Below are 13,354 nucleotides of genomic sequence, written 5' to 3' on the forward strand. Positions count from 1 at the left end.
ATAATAAACAAGTGATAAAACCTGTTATAAATAATAAAGCTTACCTGGAATAATCAAATCCTAACTAATCGAAAATAAAATAAGGCAAGCAATTCTTAATGTTTCAAGTAATTTTTCCGAAAACACAGAAAGATAGAGAAATTAAAAAGACGCAGCACAAATTGCAGCACAATGAAAGTTTCAGAGCGATGAATACGATCGTATTAAACTAAATAATTTTCAAAAGTGAAATTACACTGAAACGTATATCGATGATATTTGTCATTTCTACGATCTGTTTCGCTTGATCGTGCTTCTTTTCTGATGTAAATTCAATTTATAATACGAACTAAGTTTCCTTTATTATTATTAGTCCTGCGTCTTTTTAATTCGTCACTTCTTTTATTTCAGAACAATGACGGGCTCCAAGATGCTGTTCGGATGTTTGGCGTTAATTGCTTTTCTGCATCCATTAGTTCACGTTTGTACTTCGAGTAGTACAGCTCAAGGTTTGTACTTCGAGTTGTCTTTTTCCATGCACTTCAAATTCCAATACGATCTGGTCACGTGGCCTTCGTACAATTTCGAAATTTTACCTGTTTGGTAATCGTCAATGAAAAAAGAAGTTATGCGTGACCTCAACACATTGAAACAATTTTTATGATTTTTTATTTGCCGGTTGGTCAGCAAGTTAATGGAAACATTTCACTTAACTATTCGCGTTAATTTCTTCGGTTTAACTTTTGGGAATTGCTTCGTTAGCTTCGGGAATATTCCAACGATTCGTTTTACGTACAAAATAAGCATGATAAATATTACATCACGGTAATGTAATATCGGAATATATTAAAGGTGTAATTTTGTCCGATTAATTATAATTTATTAATAATGGATTGAAAATACAGATATTAGTTAGACAGAGAAACGATGTTTGATTAACAGGAAAACTAAATGCAACGCTCGTATTTTTTATATTTGGTAACTCTCTCTCTCTCTCTCTCTCTCTCTCTCACTAGCAACTCTAACACTCGACAATTCTAACGACTCTATGCTTCGACGTCTCGATCAACTCTGACCCTCGCCAATGCATTCCTGCTCGGTCGTGCTCGCTCTTGCTCTCGTCCTCTCACACACACACACACACACGCACACGCACACGCACACGCACACGCACACACTTTCTGGCTCACATGCTCTGGCCTCTCGATTGCCACTCCTTGAAATATGAAACCGTACTTCTGTTTTGACGCTGTTTATCTTTTCTCGCGTCACTGTTACTAGGCGCTCTTGGATGTAAACAAACTACAAAAAGACGACGTACACGGTGTTTTCTAATTTCAGCCGATCTTCAATCAAAGCTATTCTACGATATTACAGAATTATATTTCCCCCTTTTTAATTAATTATATATATATATATATGTCGGGTTTACATTAGAATTAGGGTTAGGGGCGTGAAACGAATCTTCGTTTGGGTTACACGTTGTCGTTATGCAATAGAGAAGACATTGACAAGTGCAAATACGATTATTATAGAACCGGACAAGTAACCGTGGTAGTTAGGTACTCGAGAAACTAATGACAATGATCCTAGGTTCAATAACGATTCCGCTGTGACATCAATCACATCTCAACCTACATCAGTGATAATACATCGACGGCCGACTCTCGAACACTTTTGGACACATCACCACCTTATCATCATAGCATACACCAAGACTGTGACGCACCTTAGTCCACATCAGAGATAGGATATGGACCCCCGACCTTTGGACACTTTTGGATACATCACCACCTTATCATCATAACATACACCAAGACTGTGATGCACCTCAGTCCACATCAGAGATAGGACATGGACTCCTGACCTTCGGACACTTTCTACATCATAACCTACACCTAGCCCCTCAACATCCTAAAACCAAAACGTATATAAACCGAGACTTCACCCAGCTCGGGCAGTTCTTGTTCTTCTTCTAGTTGCTGTACTCATATAACCCCTTTTCTCCAGGTCGGTATTATTTTGTAAGTGTGAACATTTATAATAAAGTTTTATAAAGGAAAATAAGTAGTTGGGTTACGACTCAGCCTTCTTACTACCACACAAGTACCGACTTTACGTGACACCGCGGTCGACGGGATGATAGATGAACGTGCTCACAAAATCTAAGTTGGACGCGTAATATTCACTGGTCGTAAAGGGTTACTCTTTTCATCGATGAAATCGCGAGCGAGAATGCCTTTCCCGTCCTGATGATGCCACAGAGGAAAACTATAATGGGGTGTGTCTAAGGACACGAGATCATCGGATTCGTCGAGAAAAGCCTTCGTTCAGAAAGTAAGGGAAATTGGCGTTGCTGCTAATTGGTCAATCTCCATATCGGTGGTTAGAAAAAGATGCTAGCCGCCCTCGAGGGAAAGTTGCTAGTGGGAGACGCCGCTCGTTGAAAAATAGGTCTCCCCTATTTTCCCGTAGGTGGGACAAAGACTGTTTGTCTGTTTGAAGGACTTTAGTTGACTAAATCTTAAGATTTATAACGGGCCTTCAGGCTAGCCGAACATGTACTGCGGAGACGCATCGACATCTGGCAATAATCTTACTCGGAGAATAGGCTCTGCGTGTGATGAGCTACAGGACAGAGACCGTTGGAATGTTTACCGTCGCGTGCCGTCACAAATATTTCTTTTAAGGAGGGCTATAGAATTACTCCATACCTTTGTTAGACAAAGCGTTCATCCCTTGGCCGCGACTACGTTAGGCGACGGACTGTCGCCTCGAGCCAAAGCTCACTATCACTAATCTCGAACAATTACAATCGGATTGAACAACTACAATTGTTTAATTACAGCTATAGTAGACTCTAGGTTATAATGTTGCGGGATTATCCAAAATTCCAAAAGCTCCGGTGTTCTTTCATCTCCGACAAATATAAGTACTGTCGAGAGACGCTCGTACAAACGTATTCGTAAAAACAGTGTATGATTGCTCGCATATGACTCGATAACTCGTATAACTCCGTTAATTACCGTTAATAACTCGTGAAACTCGAATTATAACTGACTCGCTCGCGACTGCTTCCTCTTATTGATAAATGATTTTTTGTCTATTACACGCCTGTCAGATTTCTTTACGAGCAGAACTGTAGCAAGTGCTATTGTAGCAGAATACAAAAAAATGATGCGTGCCTATGTGGGTGTCACGTTTATCTGCAGTTACGAAAATCTGAACTTTAGAAAGAGAACGTTGTTGTGGAAGTAATGATAAGTAAAGTGCGAGTGTTTGTGTAAATTCATATTTTTATAAATTGAAAAAATTAAATCTGAGCAGACGATTGTTTTATTATAAATGTTATAAGGAGTACTATATCTTGTATATTTCATACCTCGTTCGGTCTAATACTTCATATATGAAACCTATAGTGGTCATTGTTATCTATATTCATTCAATTAATATTTATTATTAATATTTATATTGAAACAATTTATGTTTATGTCTATGTATGAAGCATAAAAGTTTCAGCAACTATATGGTACGTGGTATTAGCATTATGCTAGGCATTATTTTACATTAGTCTTTGATTCCCGCTCTCTCGCTTGCGCGAATGAGAAGGATTAGGTTCTTACTTCGTTGGAATTGAAACTTATAACTCAACTTAATATGCCTTCGCAATTACTTAACTTGTGACTTAGAGAGTACACGTAGATACCCCGACCATTACACTAAACGATTGTATGTGCCAGTTTATAAAATATGTACGTTGTCATTTACTATATAACATTTAAACCTGGCGACGTGGTAAATGTAAAGATTACAAATATTGATAAACTGAATGATTTCGTTAATGTACAACTTGGTAAATTTAATGTTCAAATTCCACCAGATCATATATCTGACGAAGATCTAAGTCCCTTACAAAAGCTGAAAGTCGACAAAGAAGTAGAAGCAAGAGTCTTGTTCCTTTATATAGGCCGAAAAAAGTATATCTCACTTTGAAAAGGTCTTTAATAACGAGTGACTTGCCCATTTTAGGAAACATACAAGACGCGAAAATTGACTCGAAACACCACGCAACTATCGTTCAAATACATAAGCGTGGAATATTGGTAAAGTTTTTCGGGGATGTCAAAGGTTGGATTCCACATACTGCCCTCGAGCTGGAAACATCTAACGTAAATTGAAACTATTCAGCTGGACAAACAATTTTGGTAAAAATTCAAACAGTGAACACAGATTCGGGAAAAGTAGTTCTAAATGTGGCTAATCAAGACATAAAAGTTGAAGAAGCAACATTCGATATTGGTGAAGAAGTAGAGGGCACAATAATAGAATCATCCGCTCAGGGATTATATTTAAGAGTCAGTAGATATAAAGGACAAACTGTTAGTACAGGATTTTTACTAGATGGTCACATGTCACCTTGTATGGAGATTGCAGCTCTACTAGCATCAAAATATGTTCCTGGTCATACACTTTCAGCTCTTCTATTTGCTACAGTACCTAATTTAATTTTAACTAGGACTTTTGCAACTCAAGGAAGGTACAGGAATTTTGAAAAACTGAAAATAGGAGACTGTATACCTTGTACGATCAAGGATATGGGTATAAGACTGGTATAAGACTTATTTTTCCAGTTGCAGAATATACGCCATTTGGATATGTGTCCCATAGTAACGTTAGTAATTTTAATCTACTGCACACAAACCAAATTTTATTGGCAAAAATATTTTCTATTAACAGGAAAGAACAACAATTAAGACTAACATTACCGCTAAAGAAAATATACATTGAATCCATTGATCCTGTATTTTAATAAATTAGTAGAACTTTCAAGGAATTCATATTACAAAAACAGACCCATTGCATCTGTCAAATTAGGGCAGAGAGTTACTGGAGAGATTGAAAAAATTACGCCTGATTGGTTGGTTGTTCAATTGCAGAATAACTTGCTAGGTATAGTGTCTAAGAATCATTACTCTGAGAATAAAAAAATAGGGGACAAAATTTCTGGGACGATTATATGGAAAAATTACGTACACGAGCTTGTCCAATCGACCACGTTATCGTTAATAATGCATAAGTGCCAAAATAAGTGCCAAACAAAATAAGCAAATACAATTTCCTGACGGTAAATTGCTACGTGGTAGAATCTTAATGGTGACAAATTGGTTTATCCTGATGCTCCTTCAAGGTATTGGCAACGGAACTTTAGCTGCGATACCTGTACGTCGTCACATAAATAGTTTACTGCCAGATCTAACACCTTATACTATTCATTCTAAAATTAAATGTTACACCTCATTAAATTTCAAAAAATCCGATATTATGCCTCTCAGCGTCATAAAATCTGCATTTGAAAAGAAGTGTTGTGTGAGAGAGAAATCGGATGATAATAATAACTTAAAAAGAAAGAAGCAAAATCAAGAGTACGTGGCACTCGCCAAAAAAATAAAAATTGAAAAGTTACGGGAAGACGAAACATGAAAAACAAAGGGAAACGAAACAGAGAAAAACCAGAGAAAGATTTAGAAAAGGAATATTCAAAGAGAATGTGTGTTGAACAAACAGGAGAAGAAAAGATTAAACTGGAAGATACCAAAGCTTCCGAAGAAGATTTGAAATATGCTGACTCAACTCTCCTTCAGGATAAAGAGTCATCTTGCGATAGTGAAGATGAAGTAGAAGAAAAACCAAATCTGAGAAATAAGAAATTATGTGCCGCTGAACGTCGAGAACAAAAAAGACAGGAGAAACGTGAAATACGTCAAAGAGAAGAAGCACTCGCCAATAACCAGTTACCAAATTCTGTACATCAGTTCGACAGATTAGTTTTAGCTAGTCTAGACAGTTCAATAGTATGGTTACAGTATATGGAATATCATTTACAAACAACAGAAATCGAGAAAGCAAGAGCAGTTGCAAGAAGAGCGGTGAAAACGATTAATTTCAGGGAACAGAAGGAAAAATTAAACGTTTGGAAGGCTTGGTTGAATTTGGAGTCTAAATTCGGATTTCCTAAAGCACTGAATGATGTTTTTCAAGAGGCAGTGAAGTCTAACGATTCACTGAAAGTATACAGTCACATGTTGACTGTTCATGTCGAGGCTAGCAGGCAGATGGAACTAGAGAAAACAATTAATACCATGATTGGAAAATTTAACTGTATTCCCGAGATGTGATTTAATTGTGGAGAAGGGTTGCTAAAAATGGGTTTGAGGGACAAATCGAGGCATATTATGCAGAGAGCATTCCAATCTTTGCCAGCATCTGAATGTATGTACACTACAGAAATAAAGAGAGAGCAGTAACTCTGTTTGAGCAAATTCTAAGTTCTTATCCGAAACAGGTGGATATATGGTCTTGTTATGTTGATTCTCTAGTTAAATCTAATGATACTGATATAGCAAGGTAAAAATATTTTTTCAACTATATTTTGTCTTTTTAATTTCATACAGAATTTATCTTCTAATAATTTGTATTTACAGGAAAGTTCTAGAGAGAGCAGTTGTTCAGGCATTACCGCCTAGAAAGGTAAAGATCCTCTTTAAAAAGTTCATCAATTTTGAAGAACGAGTTCTGCCCGAGCAGTCGAGCTATGCGTACGTAAAACATAGTGCCTCCGACATTGTGCGACAAGAGTAGAGCAACAGAACCAATCGAGGATGGAAAAAGTACCATCAATAAGAATACTAAACAAAGGAGAAACATACACTATAAGCAGGGCAGTAGACCAACAGAGCCCAATTAAAACAACAAGAGAAGTACAGGACTGCGCAAATACAAAAGAAATAGAAATGGAAATAATACAAGAAGACGACGTAAAGAGCAATACTAACAAGGATCTACCACAACATAACGAAAGTTGGAGAACTGTAACTCCCAGCAAAAAAAGAAAAATAAACACAAACACAAACGATAGGAGGACCACAGAAACAGAAAGTCAACAATGGCTACAAGAAATTCCTACACAAAACTCCTTCAGCTCACTGACAGAAGAGATGGACACAGACCCTACAGAAAAACCAAGAACACTCACTCCCAAGCCACCACCAATCTACATAGACGCAAAAATAATAGACCCCCTCATTGATCTGCTAAACAGCACGGCAGGAAAAGAAAACTGCACTATCAAACAGCTCAAACTGGACCAGGTAAAAGTACAGACTAATACCCCAGAAACCTACAGAAAAGTAACTAAAGCGCTAAAGGAAGAAAACGCTGGGTATCACACTTGCCAACCCAAATCCGACAAGAGCTGCAAAGCAGTAATCAGAGGTCTACACTCCAAAACAAATACAAACAAAATATGCGAGGAATTGGCCAAGATCGGACACCAGGTAAGAACGATCAACAATTTAGCCAGATTTGACACTAAGCAACCACTACCGCTATTCCTAATAGAGTTAGAACCGAAAAGCAACAACAAAGAAAAATTTGAAATTAAAAAAATCTCAAACACAATAATCACAGTCGAGCCACCCAGATATAGAAAAGATATACCACAATGCATGCGGTGTCAACAATACGGACACACAAAAAACTACTGCAACAGAAGCCCGGCGAACACAAGCCAGCTACAAAGGCTGCGTAGTCAGAAAACAACTACAAAGCAAACTCTTCCCGCCGATTCGAAACAGGACACACAACAATTTCCACACGCAACAAGACAACACAGAATCTATGTCAGCACCAAATACACAGCATGTAATGAACAATAACCACACTAACACCAATACCGTCAAAAACCGAAGCTACGCGCAAATAGTCAACCGGTCGTCACCCCTAGATAATCAAGAATAGAACAACCACAGCAACGACGCTACAGAAATCAAAGAGTTAATAAAACATTCCATAAAAAACACCGAAATACTCACAAAAATGATAAGCGAACAAAACGAACTCCTCAGACAGCAAACACAGCAGATAACAGACATGTTACAATTACTTACTAACGTGATGAGCAAAAAATAAAAATAGACACGCTTAAAATAGCAACCTGGAACTCTAACGGCCTACAACAAAGGGCCCTAGAAACTAAAACATTCCTGTATAGCAACAACATCGATATACTACTCGTTTCAGAAACACACCTCACAATGAAAAGCTATATAAAAATACCGCACTACACCATATGCGACACCAAGCATCCTCCAGGGAAAGCACACGGAGGGATGGCAGTAGTAATAAAAAACATTAAACATCACCTACACAGTCAGGTCAGTAAGGAACATATACAAGCAACCACCGTTACCGTACAGACTAACAGCAACCAACTGCAGTTGTCAGCAGTATACGTACCGCCGCGACACAAAACTACAACGCAAATGTGGGAAGAGTACTTTCGACACTTAGGTGACAAGTATATTGCAGCGGGAGACTACAATTCAAAGCACACACTATGGGGATCAAGAATCACTACACCTCGAGGTAGAACCTTGGAAAAATACATTAGAAACAATAACCTCAATATATTATCCACAGGAAGACCGACATACTGGCCGACAGACCTGAGCAAAATACCTGACCTGCTAGACTTTGCAGTTACAAAGGGACTAAACGCAAATAAACTAAACATAGCACCCAGCCTCGAGCTTACCTCCGACCATACGCCCATAATAATTGAATACAGAAACAAAGCAATACTTTACAGCAGCACAGAGAAGCTATGCAATAAAACCACCAAATGGCAAATATTCAAAGAAATAATAGAGAGCAAAATCAGCTGCAACATCCCACTGAAAACACCTGAACACATCGATCAAGCAGTAACAACATTCACAGAAACTATCCAAGAAGCAGCAAGGGCAACCACTATACCTGAAACAACCAACAGACAAACAAAAACAGTTCCACTAGACATCCTCGAAAAAATTAGAGAAAAAAGAAAAGCGAAAGCAAAATGGCAAAAACAAAGAACAAAAGAAAACAAAAAACACCTAAACAAACTCACAAAAGAAATAAAAGACAAAATAAAAGAGCACAATAACAACGAGTTCACAAAGTTCATCGAGTCACTATCTGCTCACGAGAACTACAACTACTCCCTATGGAAAGCCACAAAAAAAATAAAGAAGACAATAAAACTGGTACCAGCAACCAGAAGAATGGGCAAGAAGCAACGAAGAGCAAGCTGAAGAATTTTCCAACCACCTATGCAACACATTCACCCCACACAACATCAACAACAGCAACCACAATAGCCATACGGACGAGGACGCGCTAACTACTAGTACACCAACTGACAATCACTACACCATACCCAAAGCAACAGCACAAGAAATCAGAAACATAATTGAGAAAACAAAAAATAATTAAGCACCAGGAATCGACCTAATTAACGGCAAAATCTTAAAAAACCTTCCGCCAAAAGCAATAAGACAAATCACAATAATAGTTAACGCAATACTAAGAATACAATACTTTTCAAAAACTTGGAAACTGGCACAAATCATAATGATACCCAAACCAGGCAAGGACCCACACGAAATCAAACCCTACCGACCAATCTCACTACTTCCGATGTTCTCTAAGATACTAGAGAAAATAGTTTACTATTTGGGGATAAACCCCATAATAGAGAAGAATCAACTAATACCGGATCACCAATTCGGATTCAGAAACAAACACTCCACAATAGAACCAGCGCACAGACTCGTCAATGAAATCTTACAGGCGCTGGAAACGAAACAATGCTGCACGGCACTCTTTATGGATATCGAAAAAGCATTCGATAAAATAAACCACACTAGCCTACTTCAATCAATCAGGAAACAGTTCCCGGAGCAGAGATACCAATTAATCAAATCATACTTAAGAAGCTTCATAGTAAAAATCAAAGACACATACTCTGAAGTTAAAGAAATCAAGGCAGGAGTTCCGCAAGGAAGCGTCCTAGGACCAATTTTATACACATCATACACGGCCAACATACCAACAACTAACAATAGCAAAATACTGACATTCGCGGATGACACAGCTGTACTAGTCAGGCACACTAACCCTGCAACAGCAGTTACACTACTACAAGAACATATCGCAAAAATAGAAAAGTGGCTTCAAGCAAAACAAATTAAAGCAAACCCCGATAAATGCAACCATATTACATTCACACTGCGAAAACAGAAACCACCAAACATTGTACTAAATGGCACACACATAATACAAACAAGGCAAGTCAAATACTTAAGACTCCACTTAGATACACGACTCACATGGAAACAGCATATTAAAGCAACAACAGACAAAATACAGATGGCAAGGAGACAAATGTACTGGCTAACAAGTCGAAAATCCAAACTAAGCATAGAAAACAAACTAAAAATATATAAAATGATCATAAAATCAATCTGGACGTACGGAATAGCACTATGGGGAACAGCAGCAATGAGCCATATAACCAAAATAGAGGCAACGCAATCTAAAATACTCAGAACAATAGTAAACGCGCCATGGTACGTTAGAAACGAGAACATTCGGAAAGACCTGGGAATACCAATGGTCAAGGAGGAGATTAACAGAAGTGCAAGAAGGTACAGAGAAAGAATACCCAAACAAATACAACGCACCCAAACCGGCTGGCAGCGGAAACGGTCGACACATCAAGCATAAAAAGAAGATCTCACCTAGACCTAACAGAAGACCTAACAGATCTCACAAGGACATAACCTAACAAACACGATAATGGTACCCCGCTGGGGGTAGCCACCCACATGTTATATTAGTATACCGCTATAATATTTTACCAAATGTCCTACTGGACAAATTGTAAAAATTGGCTGTAGAATATGTAGAGAAGCAGTGTACAAAATGATTAAAAATAATAAAACATTTTGACACATATTTCATTACATCACGTGAGCAAAACCTATGTTACGTGGCGCAAGATGATCCGTGCGACGTCCTTCATTGTCGGACCGTCAAAACCCAAGCACCATTAAACAGGCCCTCAATAAATCTAAGGCCCCACCATAAAACTTTAACTTTTTAACGTCATTATTTTAACACATGTTTTAAGTTAATCCTTTTGTCCTGGAGGACTTTTTAAGCCTAGAAAGGTTTTCGGTTTATAGAGGGTTATTGGAAAGGTCCTTAGGCTTATTAGGCGCTCTTAAAAATTACGGAGACTGCGGGCAGTGACCTAACGGAAAAAGTGGATATTTATCTAACGGAAAATCCGGCTTTTTCCGGATTTTTTGTAAACAATGACACCCCCTAGCAAGGTTGGTAGGAGGTTTCCTTCTCCTCTCACCACTCATTAACATGACTGAAACCAATAGGCATCACATATCGTTACTCTCACCTTATTAACGAAAAGTGTGAGAAACGAATCCGCTTTCTTCGTTCAAGAAAACACACCCACACCGAGCTTTCCTCCGTAATTGCATGAGATCGGAACATCAGTCTCCTCTATTGCTACGTCAACTACAACAAGAAACTCAACTGTAAGGGCCTTGCTGTATTACCAAAGAATACTGTGCATGTGTATCGCATCTTCATACGCCAAATCGTCGTCTACGACATATATCATACGCAACGGCGTAAGTTCGTTGTATCAATTTGTTGAAAATATATAGTTTATAATCCTGTTAATCGCAGCGCTATATCACCTCAACCACCTCTATTATCTTAACGGAAATCAGGAGATCGATCTATTCGCGACGTCGATTATTATAATCGTAACGGGAATTTACGACTCCCGCTGATGTGTTTCCGCGCGATTACGTCTCCCCGCGATTGATTGAAAATACAACCTTAATTACACAATACCTAAAACAGTCCAGTTATGTAAAGTTTTCTACCACATATACAAAATACTATTAATATTGATACAGATAAAAATGAAAAAAGTAATAATAAATTGACATATTTACAATTTCTCTGATCTCAAGTGCGTCCTTTTTATTGATTATTCTGTAATGACAAAAACAGGAATATGTCTAATCAAAAATCTTTTAGTACGTTTGGGACGCAACTGCTCCATTGTGCAGCAGTAGTTTTAGCTAATCGATCGTTACAACCACGTCCGCGCTATTGACTTCTTCAGAGGTCTCGGCGACATTTGAATTGTGCCTGAAATTGTACAATTTGGTTTTGTAGGTACCCAGGTAAATACCCTTGTCCAAGAAGTCTTCGTTTTTGTACTTCCCGTTCGTGGTTATTATGTTTTGCGTCTATCTTCTTAAACATATTTTTTGAGGTAATCCATGCTGCGTCACGAAGACATTAAATAATGTAGATTTATATTGTTTCGACTCGAGATCTCTACCGATTCATTTATGTGATGCTCTGTATGAAGTGTATCATCGATCAATTTGAAGAGAGACACGATTTGAATTTTTGGACGAACTACAAATTTTTAATAGTTAGTAGCCAAAATTGAGAAGCTAAATCAAAATCCGCGCGGTCACCGTCTACTTCTTCATAAATGTAGTCATAGACTATGGACATAAAAATATGGATCGTACCATAGGTCTATGGTTTATTCATCTCTGGATATAATGTTCTTGATTCGTGATGTAGTCGCGCGTGGGTTGCCTCGTTGCTTATTGCCCCGGTGTGGCTGATTCCTCCATCTGGTTTAGGATCAGTTGTCTGCAGCTTGTGAAGCAAAAAAATCAGAGACTGTTGAAGAATTTTGAAGATAGATCTGTCTTATACTGTTCATTCTAAAATAAAACGATATATTTCATTAAGTTCCACAGAATAAATTATTGCGCCTATTTGCATGGTAAGATTTGCTTTCGAAAAGAAATACTATGTAAAAGACAAGTTGTGCGATAATAATAACCAAAAAGGGTTGATATTTCTAATTTCATAGTGTGCTTACTTCATAAATGAAATTTTGGGGGTGTCCTGGAGAAAGTACTTGTTACGTTCGGATACTGGCAAAGATTGCAATGCTCTCTGCATAATGTGCCTCGATTTTTAATAATCCTTCTCCACTATTAAATCATGTCTCGGGAATATGTTTAAACTTCCCAATCATGGTATTAATTGTTTTTTCTAATTCCATCTGCCTGCCAGCCACGACACGAACAGCCAACATGTGACTGTATATTTTCAGTGAACCGTTAGACCTCACTGCCTCTTGAGAAACATCATTTAATGAGTCAGGAATTCCAAATTTCGATTCTAAATTCAACTAAGCCTTCCAAACGTTTAATTTTTCCTTCTGTTCCCTGAAATTAGTCGTTTACACCGCTCTTGTCGCGACTGTTCTTACTTTCTCTATTTCTGTTGCTTGTAAACGGTATGCCGTATACTGTAGCCATACTATTGAACTGTCTGGATTAGCTAAAACTAATCTGTCGAACTGATCTACAGAATTTGATAACTGGTTATTGACGAGCGCTTCTTCTCTTTGACGAACTTCACGTTC

The 13,354-nt window shown here is 38.0% G+C and overlaps 1 pseudogene; it reads left to right on the forward strand.

Moving 5' to 3' along the window:
* The first annotated feature begins 1,437 nt into the window (after positions 1–1,437).
* LOC117164188 (rRNA biogenesis protein RRP5-like) lies at positions 1,438–6,640 on the forward strand (annotated as a pseudogene).
* The last annotated feature ends 6,714 nt before the right edge of the window (positions 6,641–13,354 follow it).

The sequence above is a fragment of the Bombus vancouverensis genome, unplaced genomic scaffold (genome assembly GCF_051014615.1).
Source record: "Bombus vancouverensis nearcticus unplaced genomic scaffold, iyBomVanc1_principal scaffold0075, whole genome shotgun sequence".
NCBI classification, from domain to species: domain Eukaryota; kingdom Metazoa; phylum Arthropoda; class Insecta; order Hymenoptera; family Apidae; genus Bombus; species Bombus vancouverensis.